Source organism: Sarcophilus harrisii, chromosome 2 (assembly GCF_902635505.1).
Source record: "Sarcophilus harrisii chromosome 2, mSarHar1.11, whole genome shotgun sequence".
NCBI classification, from domain to species: domain Eukaryota; kingdom Metazoa; phylum Chordata; class Mammalia; order Dasyuromorphia; family Dasyuridae; genus Sarcophilus; species Sarcophilus harrisii.
The window spans coordinates 498,171,163-498,191,142 of NC_045427.1; positions in this window are offsets into that span (position 1 = coordinate 498,171,163).

A 19,980-nucleotide genomic window follows, 5' to 3' on the forward strand; every position below is an offset into this window, starting at 1 on the left:
ATAAAACTCTGTCATGGCCAGAAACGTGGTATCAAATGGCTTCACTGTTATAACCTATGCGAGTCCAGACTCCTTCTGGACGTTTTTAGCTGAATTAGCAAGGGGTGTTCTAACCTCATAGCATTTAAGAGTTCGTAGAAATGATTCACTTTACAACTGCTTCACACTTCCTTGGCAAGGACAAAGAAGTATAGCTCAGTCCAGTGCTTAGCCAGACAATTCCAGGGACAGCCAGTCTAGGGGCTGGCAGGGAAGCAGGGAACCCTCCCAGTTCCTAGATCGCCTAATCCACAAGACATCTCACCTGCAAGCTGAGAATAGGGACTTTTTTGTTGCCCTTCCTCCTAAAAGATCACAGAAGTAATTAAAAGCATGCTTCCCCCTCTGTCACCCAAAAGGAACTGGCAATGGCCACAATAGTGCAAAAGGTAGGGCAAAAAGCTATGGGGAGACTTGGGTTCTTATTCTTTCTAGTTCCAGCAGTGGAATTACCTGCTGGAAGGATCTTGGGAAATTTCCTTTCTTTTAGAGCCTCAGTTTCTTTATCTATCAAATAAGTAAAATAACTCTTCATAGCAGAGTTGTTATAAAGATCTAAGAAGATTCTACTTTTCAATATGAAATTCTACATAAATGTGAGGATTTTTTTTAAGAGTTGAAGAGTAGAATGAGTTTGGATTCAACAATTTGCTTTGGCAAGCTAAGGCTGGAAAGGTTATATAGGCAATGTTGTTCTGTAAGTAATAGGGAGCCATTGGATGTTTTTGAGCAGGGGAATAATGCAATTATAGCTGTATGTTAAGAATATTAATGAGAAGTTGGAAGTAATATGATGTGTTGTAAAGACAGCCGAAGTTGGAGCCCTGAGCTCAGGTCACAGAACCTGATTTAACCTTTCTGCACTTCTGTTAAATGAAAGAAGTGGCATAAATGTCCTTAGAGCTTTCTTCTACCTGTAGTTCTATGATCCTTTAAGTTTCCATCATCAAAGCCAACAGTAGAATCAATACTGTTGTACCAATGAAATTTAGGAAACTTACATGGGTTCTAGAGTTCTCTGGGCATACTATTTCAAGGATGCTTTTTAAGTTGACAAAATGGACCTAAAGATCTGATATATGACTTCCAGTGTAGATTTTTGGTGGTCAATATTATCAATAAATGTCTCAAACCTTTGGTGATGTCTATAAGATGGTACAGTGGATAGAGAGTTATGATCCTAGAATCAGGAGGACCTACATTCAAATCCAGCCTCAGAAACTTTCTTACTGTATGACTCTGGGCAAGTCACTTAACCCTGCTTACCTCAATTTCCTTATCTGTAAAATGAGCTAGAGAAGGAAATGGCAAATCACTCCAGTATCCCTGCCAAGAAAACCCCCAATGGGGTCAAGAAGTATTGGACACGATTGAAATAATTAAACAATAGGAACAAATAAATTAACAGTGAGACTCTTGGAGAAAAAAAAAAAAAGTGCAGTCAAATCCAATTATTCTTTGGCCAACTATAATTCCCCGATTGCTCAACCACCATTATTCACAGGGGAATTCAAAACCTGAAGAGGGCCGTTTCAGGTTATGAAATTAACACTTTCTGACTTTGAAATGGCATTGAAGCATCACCTGGTGCTCCCTGGGTTTAAGCACCTAGCCATTTGCTCTTTCTGCTGATGCTGCTCTGAATAGCCCTGGGTTCCAAATGGCATGGAATTTGGAGACAGGGGCTTTTCAAAAAAAAAAAAAAAAAGTAATCTCCACACAGAATAGTTGTCAAGTTGCTAAGAAGCTAAAGTTTGTTTTCAGTGCCCTATACCCAACTCCTTGGGAATACCTGGCCCTTCTCCTATTTTCTTTCTCCTAGAACAAACTATCCCATGCTCCCAAACTAGGCCTCTTTCTTTCCTCACCCCCACTGGCTTAGCGCCCTGTTTTCAGCTAACCATACAACTACTTAAAATCTTACCCTTGACACTCAAAGATGGTTTTTACTAAATAAAATTTAAGCTTTAATTTAATAATAATTTAAATAATTTAAATTTGAAGAAGTGTGAGAACTGTGTACAAGAGCTTTTGGGGAGCAAAGAGTCCCCCTTAAATTAGACCTTAAAATCAGAGCTCTTTATAGTCAGGTTTATTCATACCACACTAGAAATTTTCACACAATCTCACACACACACACACACACACACCTTAACCAAACCCTTATTCATCCTCATTCAGTAAACGTTGTTATACAGGAATGGTCTGAATTCCTTAAAGATGGCTTTAAAGCATATGTGTGACAGCAGATTAAAATTTAGCACTTCTTCTTTGAAGTGTCATCTTTCCTTCTCTTCAGTCAGTCTTTGGTCTGGGTTTTCTCTTTCAGGGAATAATGTTGGCAGTTAGCTAAGCTTTATAACTATGCCTGTGGGAGAAGATGTACTCTTCCTCTCATATTGACTACTTGGCTCACTCCCTGCATCTTTGCTTGAAACATTCTCCTCTCTCTTCATGCTTCCACCTCCTCTTTCCAACCCCCCCATCTTATTTACAGCAGATGACCTCACGTCTGTTTTCACTTAGATCTCCACTTCCACTTATCTGTGATCCTAGATTTAACCTTTTCTTCTTTTGCCTAAATCTGAGACATCTTCCCCTGCTCCAAATACTCTCCAGCTGTACAATTCATAATAATAAGAATAAGAATAATTATTATTTAGATAGGATTTTAAGGTTTGTAAAGTACTGTATAGATGTCATCTCATCTGACCTTCCCAATAGTTCTGAGTTATCTGTTATGATTGTGCCCATTTTGTAGATAGGCACAGAGATTTGGTCAGTCACATAACTATTAAGGGTTCAGGGCAGGATTTGGACTCAGCTTTCTAACTATAAGTCTAACATTTTCTTCTCTTTACCCCCTAGCTATTTCATTATGAAGTTAGGTTAAATTCCATGTTTACCCTCATTCCAATATGTTTACTCTCCTCCTACAGGCTCCTTTCTTTCCCTCTTTTAATGTAAGGGGGAGATGAATATTGGTTGTTGTTCTTCATGCTTAAAGATGACCAAAATGACATCCCTAGGTTGGGGTCAAGGTATAATGTTTTTGCCTGTGGCTGAGCAGACCAACATGAGCTTTATCCCAAGTCAGATACAAATTGTCCACATATACATTGAAGTGGAAACATCTCTGCATTTACATATCCTGAGTTTCTTTTGAGCTATTGCAATTCTCCTGTGTTCATGGAATATAGCACTTTTTTAGAAGCAGATATACCTTGTCTCCCATATCTCACAATTGATTACAAAGTTCTTCAGAGAGACTTTGAGAGTGTCCTTGTATCACTTCTTCTGATCTCCATGTGAGTGCTTACTTTGTGTGAATCCTCTATGAAATAATCTGTTAGGCAATGTACACTGGGCATTCAAACAATGTGGCCAGCCATAGGCTCCATTCCTTCTATCTTTCTAGATAAGGAAGACATGGATATATGCAAAAGTAGAAGGCAGAATTATTCAACTTCTTTTATATCCTATTTTCTCTAGCAAGAAAGAGTCATCAGCCTTGAAAGGAGCCAATGAAAATGGTCAATAGAAAATTGTGGTGTTCTCTTCTTTTTTATAATATATGATGGTTCTCTGGGAGCAGGTTTCTTGGGGAGGTTTTCTGGAGGCAGCCTTAGTTTCAATTCAAAGTAATAATCACTTCAAACGCAGCCAGGAGTTAAAATCCAGTCCTTTATTGTGTCCTTCAAAGTCTTGAGCTTCAGCCCCTAGCTCCCTCCGAATGTCTCCAGCCAGCCCAAAGGTGGAATATGGAATGAATCTGTCTCCGCCTCCAAGAGTGGGCTCTGTGTCTGGCCCTGAGAGCTTCTTGCTTATATGCTGTACACTGAGTACACACCAATCATTATACCACTGGGAAACCATTATTTGTTGCAGGATTAAATCAATTCTAAACTAGATTTAAACATTGTCTCCTCAATTGCACTTAGTTCCTTGTTTCCAAGTTCGGGCCCATAACATCTTCTTGTAGGATCAGATCAATCATACTGAACTATGCTAAATTAGATAATTATTGTCTCTATCAATTCTAATGACTTAACACTTTGTAAGGATTCCAACAGAAAATTGCAATTAAGATGGGCAGGAAACAAGAGAGCAACCAATTGTCCTAAGTGAATACATGTGATCTATTCTGGAGGTACTAGAAATACTTGTAAGTTAATAGCTGAATCACTGTTATTAATCTTTGAGCAATAATGATAAGCATAAGATGCTGAAGATGATCAATTATCCTAGTATTTTTTAAATGGGAAGAAAATTGGTAATAAAACTGATAAGTCTTAAAATTTGTGCACTATATGAAGCAAAGATATATACCTAAAGTAGCTGATGGGAGAACTGGTATCTAAAAAGAGGCTACCAATATGAAATGTAATATGAGTAAATAAAGAAACTTTTGGATGTGGGTTTAAAAAAATCAACTGTATAAGTTCAAGATAAGAGAGAATATTCCTAGATGACAGTTCATATGAAAATCAGTTCCATTGACCGAGCCAATGAAGTAGAAAAGAGTAAGTTATTTAAATGGGAAATATAAAATATGGTTTTGAACAGGTTGAGGTTGAAATGACAATGAGACCTCTAAGCAGATATACCTGACATCCAGTTCTACTGTGTAACTAGAGCTTGGTTGAAAAAGCATAACTAGATGTAAAACTAGGAATCATGAGAATATCAGTGATAGTTGAAGCCATGAAGAGTCAGAAAATGAACTCAGGTAACTACAGACCAGTCAATATAAGAATACTTCTTGGGGAAATAGTGGAAGAAGCACTATCCCAATCCTATCTACCCTTCAAGATCCATTCTTCTTCTCCAGAACAATTGAATTTCCTTTTTTGATATCATAATCATTCTTATAAACAAAGAAGTAGCAGATGTGAGCTGTCGATTTCAGCACACCACTCAGTCACCTTTTTCATTGGCAAGCTAAATAAGTACATGGTGTTGATGAGCTTTACTAATTTATCAGATGGAACAGCAGCCACCTCCAGGTTTACATCCACAAGTTAGATATCAACCAGAAGCATCAATGTAGGGCATTGCATTGCATGGTGTGATAGGCTGAGGATTTGTTCTATCCAATGTCCTTATTGACAACCTGGGCAAAGTAATCAAGGAGAAACATCCTTATCTCATTTGCAGATGGTTTTAAAAACCCAGAGGTAGTAAGGTGTAGTAGATAGAGTAAATAGATAATCAGAAAGATCTTGGTTCAGATCCTGTTTCTAGACACTTAGCTGTGGCAATTCAACTAGCATTTATTAAGTAATTGTAAGAGTACCAAGTACTTTGCCCCAGTGAAGTCACTTAATTTCTATGTTCCTCAGTCAACCCACTAGGGCATGTATATGAAAGTCATAGATGGCTTAAGATTTCTTTGGTGGAAGGAGTCCCTCTTACCAATAGACTTCTCCTTATCAAAATCCAGAAATGTTGTGGTTCTCTGATTTTAAAAAAGAGTCCCTTAAAACAAACCTTTTTAAACTGTGGATTGCAACCCCATATGGGGTCCCATAACTAAATGTGGGGGTCACAAAATGATAATTTATTATCAGTAAATGTTTGATTTGTATACCTATGTACCCAGGATCATGTAAACATTTCTTAGGTGAAAAGGGGTTGCAAGTGGAAAAAGTTTAAGAAGCCCTGCTTTAAAAGATTCATAATTTTTACATTTCATTCTTTGTTTCCTTTGAGACTTCTAGTCTGCCAGATGACATTTTATATATATTCATATTTAAACAAAATACAGTACAGTTTTCTACTCTTATTGGCAAAACTTAAGAAATGTACATTGTTACTCGGGGATTTTTTTAAGGGTGAGAATGGGAAAGTGGGGTGAAGTAAGAAACTATGTATTCCAGATGAAGGAAATTTTTCAGACATTTCCTCTCTAATTCGTCCAAGAAAAGTTCAATTGCTCTGAACTTTTGGCTCATGTAATATGCATAAACCTTGATGTTTTGGTGGAGGGAGATTTCACCACACCTGGAGATCCCCAAATGAGGAAATTACAGCTCCTTCCTGGGTATTAAATTCAGGGGGAGTGCTTATAATCTGAATGTAGGAATAAAATCCAAAATGATCTGGATAGGTTGAAATACTTCTGTAAAAACAGAATGAAATTTTGAAAAGACAAGTCACTGATTATATAGAGAGAAGGGAGGAAAATTTTACCTCTCTCAGGTCTAGAATGGATGGACTCAGTTATAGAAGAAAAAAAGGGAGAAGAGAGGGTCAAAATAAAAAACACTGGTCATATCTGACCACAAACTGAATGAGTCAACAGTGAGATCTCCATGGTGAAACAAAAATGATATGCTCCTCAGATTTATCAAAAACACTATGAAATAGAAAAGTTGAAAAGGAATCATTAAAAGAGTCCTGATTAAAGCAATGTTATGTATATTTTTACCACCATACTTTTAAAAAAGATTATGGAAAAAATGGGGAAAATCCCCAAAAGATAATTATAATTATCAAAAATGGATCCTCTGAGGGAATGCTAAAGGAATTGAAATTGTTTTGCCTATAGCATAAAAGAGTAAGGAGATTAAATAATGTCTTCAAATTTAAGAAAAGTTTTTATGACAAGGCTTTTGAAGGAATCATAGTTAAGCATGAGTTGAATATGTCAGCAATGAGGTAACATTATGGAAAAATAACAAAGAATCCTTATATTTATTCAAGAGATAATGATCTTGGTGATCTTGGAAGAAGCTGCCCATGAGGATTATAGGATTTCAACATTAAAGAGGAAAATAGGCAAAGATTTCATTAAGATGGTTCAGCCATTGAAAAGCTCAAAATTCTCCAAAATTCTTATCTCTTTGAGATAAGAAAACACAGAGAATAAGAGATATGTGAAACACAAAGACAGAAAAACAGATGTAAATCCAGGGTAATTTTGGTACTAGGCAATGTTCAAGAGTATTATTTGTATGATGGCAACTCTTGCATAATAGTAGTTATACCTCTATTTACAATATCTACATAAAAAGTGAGAGCAAATGAAGATAGAGCTTGGATATGTAATTTTATAAATTTGAGGAACTTCCAAGTGAGGAAATTCCCTCTACCAAAGCAAATTGGCATCTTCTTTGAAAATCAGAATGTTAGAGAATTGCCAAGAACCCTGAGTGATTGTCATATAACCAATATATGCCAAAGGAATGACTGGGACCCTGGTCTTCCCATCTGCAAGGCAATTTTCTCTCTACTCCAACATGCTTTCTTTCTGTACAACTAAACTGTACAACTAAACATTTTAACCACTCTTCAGTTCATTCACATTCCATGTATAGTGGTAAAATTGAACAATCCCTTGGAATAAATCATAATGCCAGTAATGATTTGGTAGAGAGAATTCCCATAATATTTGGAGTTTTCCAGCTGAAGAAATCATAGTTTCTCCTTTGGCTATTAAATTGGGTGAGGTTCTTATATTCTAGAAACTATAATAGAATTTAAAATGTCTTGGATAAATTGAAAAATGCTTTCATAAGGACAAAATAAAATTATGTCTTGAAAAGGGACAACAAATATGAGTTGGGCTTCCATCTAACTATTTTAGCAAGGTATGATAGCGCACCTTTCCCTCCAAAAGGGAAGCACTGATTGACTAGACCATGCTTCTTCACTTTTCCTCTCAGTGAAACATGTGCCAATCAACCTATTTTCCTTTCTTCTCTCCTTTCAAATTTGGGAGAATAAGGAAGAGAAGCATGGCTAACCTTAGGGAAATGACATCCTTGAATCATGTAAAAGGGGAACATTTAGAAAGAATTATAAATATATCCTATATATTTCTTCCGTCTGGACTTGAAATGTAAAATTTTGATTCCATGAAAATTTTAAAGTTTTGTTGGGATATGTTGGGAGTCAGGGAAGGAAAATGAGAAATAAAGTAGAAATTTAGTGGTAAATCACAATAAACGCAATATTTTTTTTTAGCAGATCTCTCACAAAGTTAAAACTTTCTAGTTGGTTTTGGAGAATAAAAATTGTTATACTGTTTTGATCTCCTCAGATTATCATATTAAATTTATTAAACTTAAAGGAATAGTTTTTACATTACAATGATTGATTTGCCATTTGAATTTATTCTTAATGTTAATTTTTAAAGTTTTGTGGTAACAATATATTCACTGTATTATTCACTCAATAATATATAACAAATACTCATAAGCTGCTGAACTTTAAGAAATCCAACTTCTCTTAATTTTTGCTGGTTTATGAAAAGACAGGCCAGACCTTGAGAACAGAAGGAACCATCTAAGTACTCTTAAAGTGCCAAGAGTAATCCATCATTTCATAAGTGTGCCTGCTCTCTACATCTTCAAAGAGTGCAACCCTACCTCTATTTTTTATGCTATGTAACTTTTGTCTATGCTTTTCATAGAGTTATAGTTTCAGAGAAGAAAGAAATCTTAAAGGTCATGTATTCTAACCTTCTTGTTTAACAGACTAAGTAACTGAGGCTAAAAAAGCTAATTGATTTGTGCCCAAGGTCACAGAGGTAATAAGTGACAGAGATATGAATTGAACTGAATTACCCTTAAATTCTCCAGAGAATATCCACCCAATAAGTATTGGGAGCCTTCCTTTGTTTCACTATTTCCTGGGTACCAGTGCAATTCCTAGACTTTCTATCTATTATTATTCACTTTTGTCACATGAACAACCTATCTCCTTTTGCAATAAGAAATGTCTTTGATGCTTCCTTGAAGTATAGTGGAGAAGAAAGACATGGAGTCAGAGAATCTGTTCTAATTCTGGTTCTCCTACTTCTCATATTTATGCAAGCTTTTAAGGATTTTTGCCCTAATATAAAGTGGAGATAGAGGAGGTAGTGGACCAGGTGATCCTGAGAGTCTCTGAAAAATGTCATCACTTGGGGCCATGGAAAATTATTAAGTAATATGCTCTTCATGATGCTAAGTAGTCCTCTCAAAAAGGCAGATTTTCAGAAAAGAAGATAAGGTTTATAAGCAATGAGAGTAGAGAGGAAAATCCCCCAAATGCCTTTAAAACACATTCTCCCACATTGAACTTTGTCTAATTAGGTTCATTTTCTGAGCTAGCACTATCCACAGTTTCCATTGCTTCTGAGGCTTCTCACCTGCTTTGGATTCCTCTGTCTTCAGCATGTGAGAGCTATTAGTCTATATTTGGAAATGTTCGTGCCAAATCAAGAAATAAACTATCACGTGAAAGAGTAGGGGAGTTTGTTGCAATTGAGGCAAAGCTTAGGTTTTCAGAAGTCTGTGAAGAAGATAAAAATGGAGCAAGATGAGTGAGTTTGTGACTTACAAAGTTCTTGCCTCCATGTTTCAGGAGGAATGTACCTGGCAAGATCCCAGTCTGCATTCCTCCACAAAATACCTGAGAATTTTTTTTCTGCTCTAAAACACTGGAAATCATCTTTCTAATATTTAGCAAATGTTTGTTTTTAAACACCTACCATGTATAGGGCAGAAACAGCCAGGTGGCCCAGCCTGAAGTCAGGATGGCCTGAGTTTAAATCCAATTTCAGACACTTTATAAATTAGCAATGTGGCTCTCTTAACCTCTCTTTGTCTTAATCCAATGGAGAAGGAAATGGCAAATCTCTCCAGAACTTTTGTCAAGAAAACTCCCCCAAGGACCCAGAAAAACTCATACAGGACTGACCAAGCAAGCTACAACAACATATGCATAGAACTCTTTGCCAGGCACTACAGAAGGAAGAATGAAATAATAATAGTTATCATTTATGCATTGCTTTAAGATTTACAGTTACTTTACATATGTAAGACTTTGGGGGGAAGAAGGACGGTACCCACTTTTAAGAAATAATAGGGGATTGGTCCCTATATGTCACAGTAATTTCCCTCACATCATGAAATCCCAGTTCTGGGATCCTGTTCTTGGATCCTGTGGATAGTAGACTAGGTTCTGTACTATGACAAATAATGACTCCCACATCCATAGTAAGTATATCACCACCTTTCTGGCTTTGGCTCACTTTTCCCACAAGGGATTATCTTTGCCAGGTACAGGAACATGTATATTTATACAATTCTCTGTACTTATAGGCTGTCTTGTTTATATAAACTTGTGGTTGACCAGGGTTCTGATTTCAAAATGCCTCCATTGTGGTTGGAGTTCGTATTTGTTCTTCCTCCCCTTACACCTCATACTCTATCATAATAGAGTTATACCTTTGATTCCTCTGAAGAAATTCAACTTTTCCCTTCATCTCTACCTGCACAATCATCAATCACTCTGGGCAAAGATTTAGCAATTGCTTATTTTTCTTTTATACAAATGGGAATAAAATGATAGTGCTGAAAGTATAGTAAGTAGTGGCGGGGGTGGGGGAGAAGAAAACTATTTATTATAAAGGAAGCATCTGGAAACTCACACTTCTTGCTATAGAGAAAGAATCACCTTCTATTTTTCATAATTCCTCTTCCTTTCAGGAAGGGAGGAGAATCAGAACTTGGGTAAACTTAACAACTAATGAGGAAGCTCCTTCACCAGGAATGGATATCGAGGATCAGAAAATGTCCCAGAGTAGTGCTTGTATTGTCTCACCAAACATCACTCTCAAATCTCAGGAGGCTCTCTGGTACATCATTACTCTGATTGTTTTATTCAGCAGCAGCAGCCCACCAAAAATCTCAAAAGTAGGAGATAGGACAAGGCATCTGGAGATCAGATCAGACTCAGTTCTTGACCCTGCCCCCTTATATTGTATAAGATGGAGAATGAATTATCTTTTCCAGACTTTTCTCTCCCAGAATACTCTATGACACAGAGACCCCAAAAGCCAAGTTCAAAAAGCATCACCAACTGGTGAGCTTCAGAATTATGTCTGAGCCTCTTGTTTCCATAGCAATGCTCTCTGGGATGGAAGCCCTGAAAGCTTACAACAACTCTGTGAGGTGGGTGTTGTATTATCCTATTTTATAGATGAGTCTCAGAGATATTAAGTGACTTCCTTGGGGCCATACAGCTCATTTGGGCTTGAGACAAGATTTGAATTCCAGTCTTCCTGGTTGTAAATGCTGTCTTAAATAAGCCAAGCTGCCTCTCAGAAGCAGAATCCCTGTCCCTAAGGAACTTAAAATCTAATGTGCACAAATATACACAAAGAAATAACATGTCAAGTGACCTGTGATAAGAACTAAGGAGAAGTGCAGATAAAATGCTATTTTTCTTTTTTTTTTTTTAGGGAGGGATTATTTTCATCTGGAAGGGGTTGGAAGAGGAGGAGAGATCTTCAGGGAGGATGTGACACCTGAGTTGGGCCTTAAAGACAAAGAAAGGGAAGGATTATAGAGACTGTGTTTCTGGAATGGAGAACAGTTTGTGCAGATGTACAAAGGCGGGGAAACTAAGATGAGATCAAGGACTACATGGTTTGGCTGCATGTAGAATATGTGCAGGATAGGAGAACAAAATCAAGGCTGGAATGGGAGCTAGGTCAAGGTCAAATTGTAGATGCCTTTAAACACTGACTGAAAGGAAGGACATTTTATTCTAGAGACAAGAGGGGCCCATGAGGTTTTTGAGCACATGAGTGATTTGGAAATTAGAAAAAATTATTTTAGTATTTGTGTGATTAGAGATGGGAGAGACAAGAAACAGGGGATCTGAACAATTTTCTAAGTGAACGGAAATGAGGGATTAGACTAAGGTATTAGCAATGAGTACAGGGAAAGGAGGAGGTAAACGGTTCTAGTGATGGGGTGAATAAGACCCCAGTAAAAAACCCTAGGTCCTTGGTAGCTGGGTAGGTCATAAGGAGGAACATTAATAGGAAAGGCCAGAATTGCTTTCCAAGCTACTCCCTGAGGCAAGCTCCCTGAGGAGCCCTGACAGGATTATCTCCTTAAGTGGAACTTTTGTTAACCTTAAGTAGCCTTTCATAGCAATAGGCCTTTGTTGTATTCCTTGCATTGACAAAATTATCTTGACCCCACACTTGCAGCATCTAATCAGAAAGCCAAGTTATAATACCAATCCCCAAAGTTATTTTTCTCTACTAAAAAAACCTGCTGATACCATACTTCTTGCCAACGTCTTTTAACCTTTTTTCTAAACATCACAATGACTAGTTCACTGGAAATTTAGCAGGCCTTATGGTGTCTTCCCCCTTGTTAACAGTGAATTCCACCAGGGAAATTAATCCATTGTCTTTCCCCTTGTTAATCACTAAAACTCCCTTTTAGAAATTTTCCTACTGTCAATAGCATAATAAAAATTTCAATTCTTGATTTGGAGGTGGTCTAAGCCTACAAATTCTTTTGAGACACCTCATGACACTGGCCTAAAATTCCACTATATTTTTGGGGTCCAATCCCTGAACCTCAACATTTGGTGTCCCATAAGGGAGAGTTCTGGAACTTTACTTCTGCACTTCTGCAGCCACATACCCCAATGTAAGATACAATATAATGAAGATATCTGTAAATCAATTCATTCTTTCCAATGCAAGCGTGAAGAAGGTAGACTGCCATTCTTAATTCTGAGGTTTACAAAGATAAAGCCAGACATCTTGAAAGAGAAAGTGCTTAGTTTACATTTCTCTGGGATGATAATCAAATTAATTCAATGGATAGAGAGTCAGGAAGATCTGAGTACATATTTGTCTAAGAGACTCAATAGCTTTGTGGACAAGTTCTGGGCAAGTCACTTAATCCTGTTTGCCTCAGTTTCCTCATCTATAAAGTGTAATTTCTCTGGTTTGGTTTTCGTGGGGTCTCTGGAAGCAGCCTTCATTTCAATTCAGTAATCACCACAAGAGCAGCCAGGTGTTAAAGTCCAAATCCTTTATTATTTCCTTCCTGGGACTGGGAAGCTTTCTGGAGAGCCTTTCAGACCGGCCTTGGTCTCAGTGGAGAAATGCAGGAGGAGAGCTTGCCACCAGGAGCCTGATTGAACATTGAATGAATCTCTCTCCTTGGTTCTGAAAGCTTGAACTCCCACCTGTCTTCTCTCCCTCTGAATGGGTCTAGCTGAGGCTCCTAGTTTATATGCTCTACCCTGAATATAAACCAATCATTATATCATTCTTTGTTGTAAGATTAAATCAATCATACTAAACTTGGAGAACTATTAAGTATCATGCTAAACTAGATAACCATTGTCTCATCAATTCCACTTAGTATCTTGTAAGCATCCTTGTTTCAAGTTCAGAGTTCAAGTTCAAGTTCAAGTCCATAACAGTAAAATGAGCTGGAGAAAAAAATGGCAAACTATTCCAGTGTCTTTGCTAAGAAAACTCCAAATGTGGTCATGAAAAGTTGGACATGACTGAAAAATAATAATACTATAGAGCTAGATTACAAGAAGTTGCTAGAATTCATGGAAGTCAATTGACCTAGGATTAAATCCCACCATTATGTAAGGGTCACTTAATTTCTCTGGGTCTCAGTTTCTTCATCTGTAAAATGAGATGGTTAGATTATATGATCTTTGAAGGTATCCACCAGCTCTGAATGTTAGATGTCATGGATAGAGCCATATGTGAGCTGCATTTTATGGGTTGAAATTAATTTTATATTTATAAGTACATAAACTATATGAAGACTCTGATAAACTGATACACAGCAAAGTAAAGAGAACAGGGGAAATAATATTGTTGTGCCACAGTTTCCTTTTATTGTTCTGCCTCAGTTTCCCTAAATTGTTCTGTCTCAGTTCCTTAAATTGTTCTGCCTCAATCCCCCTGGTTGCAAACCCTCTTTCTAACCATTAAGATTGAGATAATTAGGGTTGGTATCCCTGACCATTAGCATTCCATAAAGCCATAAATTGCAGATAAGTTACTTAGAGATATATGTAAGCATATCTCTTGTTCCAGACTTTCTGTCTCTAGTTCAACTACCCCCTCCACTTCCAATGTATCAGAAATTATGGTCCTCACTCCTCCAACCTATCAGAACCGGATTTATAATCCAATTCTGGAAATTCCCACTCACTAGTATTTGAACTCACCTTCTAGCCTTTGTTTACTAGAGCCATATAAAAATCATTGGAATCTCACATTTGATGCTGAATTCTTTGAGACAGAAGTCCAATTCAGCCCTGGGGGAAAAATAGATTCTGATCTGCCCCTCTCAGTTAATATCTCCCTCTCATAAACTCAAATAAAATATTAAAAACTCTCTAATCTCTATCTTGCCTCAGTTTCTCCAGCATTACAATATACACAAGGGCAACAATTGGACAAATGAAAAGAAATCTAAAATGAAGCCCAAGGCTATATAATTGCAATGTACATTCTCGACCCTAAAAGGAGATGAGAAAATGAACCTTCTTCCTTCCCTTCCTTTCCCAGCCAGAAGAAGTCAGAACCTATGAGTGCAAAATGTCATATAAGGTATCATACTTCATCATTATTTCTTGAACTTTTATTTAATTGTTTTTCTATGTTATAAGGAAGACTAAACTGAGTGGATCATACCTGAAAATCTGATGTTTTTGTTTGTTTTTTGTAAGTCATCTTTGGAATTTTAATTTTAAATTTTAAATGGAAATATATAGAAAAACCTCAAAACATTTGACTTTACTTAGGCCATTTGGCAAGAAGTACAGGGCAAAAAAAAAATACATCCACTAATATCTTTTAAGGTTCTCATCCTCATCATTGCTTTACAAATATTCTTATCCCCATATTAACCCTATGAAGTAGATACTTCATATTATTTACCATTATTATTACCATTTTTGTAGATGAGGAAACTAAGACAGAGGTTGTGTCTTTTCCAAGGCCATACAAGTTGTAAGTCTGAGACTAGGCTTGGACTCAGGTCTTCATGACTTGAGGTTCAGGGTTTATCCACTAGGTCACCTCTTCAAAGAGCTTTGCAAATACCCCCAGAGAAAGTCTTTGCCTAGTCCTTATACTTGTGGGCATTTTAAAGTCCTTGGTTTTTTACCGATTCTTGAAAGACTTCTTTGTTTTACAATAAACTCTCAAAGAACAATGCTCCTTTTGCCTTCATTTTAATGAAGAGTCTCCCTGTGACTATTTTTTCTTTGTTTTCTTTCTAGTTCTTTCTGAAGACAATAGCCTAGATTTGAGCAGCTCTTACATAATAATAGCTTACGCTTACATAGTACTTTACAAAGGGCTTTGCTTCTGTTATCTCATTTAACAACAGCCTGAAAAGGAGTATCATTATCTCCATTACACAGCTGAGAGACTTGGGCTTTGAGAAGTTACCTGACTTAGACAAAGTAATACTACCTATAATCCAGGTCTCCTGACTCTATTATCTAAGCCTCTTTCCACATATTTTATTTTTTGTCTTTTCCTATGGAGTTTTTGGAATTTAACTACAGTATGATTAAATTTATCCCCTTGGAGGTATATCCAATTAAAGTAATATTTGGCTATTTAGTCATTATTCAACATTGAACAAATATATATTAAGATTCTTCTATGAGCAGCACTCTATGCTAAGCTCCTATAGAGAAGTTTAAAAAAAAAAAAAAAAAGAAAAAAATTCATTTGCCCTAGTTCCTTAAGGTTAGGTATAATTCCAACAGGTAAAAATAGAGGGAAAGGAATAGTGTCACAGAGACAAGAAATTAGGAAGCTTTCATAGCAAGTGTTAATCAACAAAGCAAATATTTCCCAAAATGGAACTGAGAAAGGAGATTAAATCACATTAAATATGGAAAAGGCATATTTTCAGTATTCTTTCTTTTACCAATACTTGCCTTTTTAACATTCTTCTTCTTGATAGAAACAGCATAGTACAGTATAGAGGATAGGGTTCTGGGATTGGAGTAAGAATTCATTGGTTTACCTTCCACTTCTAAGATAGTTGTATGTGCATGGGCAAATCACTTTGCACGTATGAATCTCAATTTGTCTATGAACCTTAAGTTTCTCAGCTGTATAATGAGGGTAACAATATTTGTATAACCTATTTCATACATAATAATATTTGTGTGATATACTTCTGAAGCTTGCTCAAGTAGGCAGACTGACTTTGCATTCCTGAAACTCTTTTTATAGTGTTCCAAATGATCTGCAAGGCAGCTGGTTAAGAAGCAACTATGATATCAGAAATTTCAAAATTCTAGGTGACCCAAATAGTCACAGAAAGATTCATGACAGATGTAAGTAGTATCAATAATGTAATTGATGACTCATATACTAGACATGCTGTAAATGAAATGTGATCACAGGAGTGAGAGCTGAAAGGGACCTCAAAGGTATTCCAGATCAATTCCTTCATATCATCAAAATAATCTGGTACTGGATAAGAAATAAAGTGGAAAAAATGGAAGAGATTAGGTGTATAATACACAATTGAAAATGACCCAAGTAATTACTGTTTGATAAACTCAAAGATTCACCTTTTTGGTGTAAGAACTCAATATTTGATAAAAATTTCTGAAAAATCTGGAAAGCAGTTTGGCAGAAACTAGGCATAGACCAACATCTCAAAGGTCACAATGGATAAGTGATTAGACATTAAAGATGATATTATAAGTAATTTAGAGGAACTGGAGAAAATTTACCTGTCAGATCTTTGGATAAGGGAAGAGTTTATAACCAAACAAAAAGTAAAGAGGGTCATAAGAAATAAAATAGATAATTTTGGTTACATGAAATTTAAAATCTTTTACATAAACAATATGAATACAATCAAAATTAGAAGAAAAACAGGAAACTGAAGGAGAAATTTGCAACAAGTCCCTCTGATAAAGCCAACATTACTCAAATATAAAGGTAACTGAGCCATATTTATAAAAATAAGAGCCATTCCCTAGTTGATAAATGGTCAAAGTATATGAATAATTTTCAGAAGAAGTAAAAGTTATCAAGTCAAATGAAAAAATGATATAAATCACTACTGATTAAAGAAAATGCAACTCTGTGATACAGTTTAATACTGATTAGATTAGCTAACATGACAGAAAAGGAAAATGACAAATGATGGAAGGGATGTGGAAAAATTGGGACACTAATGTAATTTGTAGATTTGTGAACTAGTCCAATCATTCTCAGAAAAAGTTGGCTATAAAACTTTTCATACCCTTTCACTCAGTAATATACTACTAAGTCTGTATCCCAAAGAGGTTTTTTGTAAAAAAAGAATTAAAAGGACTTATTTATACAGAAAAATTTATAACAGTTCTTTTTGTGATGGCAAAAAATTGGAAATTAAGGAAATGCCCATCAATTTGGGAATGGCTAAACAAGTTGTAGTATATGATTGTGATGGAATACTATTGTGCCATAAAAAAATAAACAGAAAAGTTTCAAAAAAAACTTGGGTTTTTTTGGTAAGATATATATATATGAATTGATGCAAAGTAAAGTGAGCAGAATCAGGAGAACATTAGATACAATAAGAGCAATATCATAAGGATGATTAGCTGTGAAAGACAGCTACTCAGAAAAATAAAAACAAAAGACAGTTATTCTGTTCAAGACAATGATCCAAAACAGTTCCAAAGGACCTATCATGAAAAATATTATCCACTCTCACAGACAGAGAATTGATGAACTCTGAATACCACTCGAAGCATACTTCTATTATCTTTATTTTCATTGTTTTATTTTATTTGGGTCTCTTTTTGCAACATGGATAGTATGGAAATAATTGAAGTTATACCAAGTTATACCAAGTTATACCAAGCCAGACTTTAAACCTTGATCTTCTGATTCCAATTCAGTATTCTTTCCTCTGCAACATATATCTTTTGTATACAACATATAAAATTGGAAAAGGAGGTAATCTATTCATGTCACAAAGAAGAAGATGACCAATGGGTAGTCTGAGTATTTCCCTGGCATCTGCAAAAATCTTTAAACAATTAGTGGATGATCTTTTGTTTGTTGTGTAGATTCTCTATGAAGGAATTATAGGAATCCATGGACAAGAATCCTGCAGGATAAGGTACAAAATAATTGCATTTCATACCAGTGGAGGAAGTAGCTATATGAATGAAATCCATAAAAAAAGAAAGGGAAGTATTTTCTGCAGGGTTTCACATATTTGACAACTGCTCTACTCTGCCAAGAGTATATTCTTTCTGGTTTCCAAGATCTTGTTAACTACTGGTCTTGTTATCCTGAAGTTTATGATTCCTTTTTCCTGTGTATTTGTTCCTTCATCTATAAACACTGCAGTACGCAGGACTTCATCGATTCTTCCTTGCAGATTCCATTACCTGGCCATAATCGGAGTCTGAAATAGACTTGCTTAAAGGATGTCTGCTGTGCCGACAACTTGATGGGCTTAGTAATTTTAAACTTCCTGTCATGATGCATTTTGAATTATTAGCAATAACATTCCAAAAGATTATACTGCTCTTACAGGAGCTCAGTCATATTTTTCTCCCTGATCTTAATGTATGTTCTGTAAATGTAGCCACTGATATTTTTGAATTTTTCTGTACACTATTGTCTATGATATTTAGTGACTTAAGCATTTTAAATATGCAGTCTTCTCTGATGATACTGATGTGACAAAAGCAGTAGCACAAATAATCATATACTCTAGATTTGGGAAGAAACCTAGAGATCATGTATTCCTAATTTTTTTTAATAATGAGGAAACTAGGGTCCAGCCAAGAGAAATGATTTGCCCCAAAATTATATTGATAGTATAATTATTATATGCTACATAATATAATACAAGTAGTTTCATAACCAGTTTCAGAATCATACCTAGAGGGTTCACAATCAAGTTTCCAAGTCATCACTAATATTTATATAATGCTTTGAAAAGCACTTTGCTCACCTTGCAATATAAGTAATACAGGTATTATTTTCTTTATACAGATGAAGAAACTAAGGCACAGAGTTTATAGTGTCACAGATAGGATTCAAACTCAAATCTTTCAGATACATTTAGTACTACCAGTAGCATTTGGAATTGCTTGTTTAATATTATCTTGTTTGAGAACTATAGCCCAGAGGGCTTTTTTACCCTTCTCAGAATAACTTAGAAATAGTCCTACGATGTAGGAAGTTTATATTATCATTTTTATAAGGGAATGGGAAAAATAAAAATGTAGCTTAAATAGACAAATTAATTATAATATGTATTCATCTAAAAAATAACATCCACTTAGAATTAACTATAAGCAATTTCCTAGCCTGTTTCTTTTTTTTTTTTTTACCTTCCTACTAAAATTGGGTGAATGGTTTTGTAATCATCATCATTATAGTTATAGTAATAAGCATATAGTATTTTGAGTTTTGCAAAGTTCTTTTCAAATATTATTTCATTTTATCTTTATAAAAGTATGTACCCTGGAGGTACATGCTATATTATCCCCATTTTACATATAAGAAAACTGAGGCTGAGAGGAGTTCAGTGTCTTATCCAGGATCTAATAAGTGTCTGACATTTGATTTGTATTCAAACCTTCCTTTCTTTAAGTTCAACACGCTATTCATTGTGCCACTAAGTTTGCCTTATACCATAAAATGTTGGCTTAGTAGGAATTCAATTAAATTCATTATTTTTGCTTGTGTGGACTTGTGATTTTATCAGTGTAAGAAGTCCCATCAAGTACCTACTTTTACCAATACAGATTGGTAGCTGTTTTGCTACTTATATAGTCTTAGAGAGTTGCTTGACTAGTTAGAGGGCATAAGATCATAGATAAAGAATTGGAAAATTATCAAAAGCTAAAGTTATCTAATTCAACTCTTTCATTTTACAGATGAGGAAACTAAGAGTTATATGATTTCCTCAAAGTCATGCAAGGTGGGAGATCTGGGATTTGCCCAGGGTCAAATAATCAAAATATGCCAGAGGCAAACTTTAAATCCTATCCATCTTGACTGGAGGCTGACTCATTATCCATTGCTCTACATGACTCCTCTATGATCTATACAGATGATGCAATTACATTATTGCATTTCTTTTTTTTAAATTAATTATTTTTATTCTGTTCTTA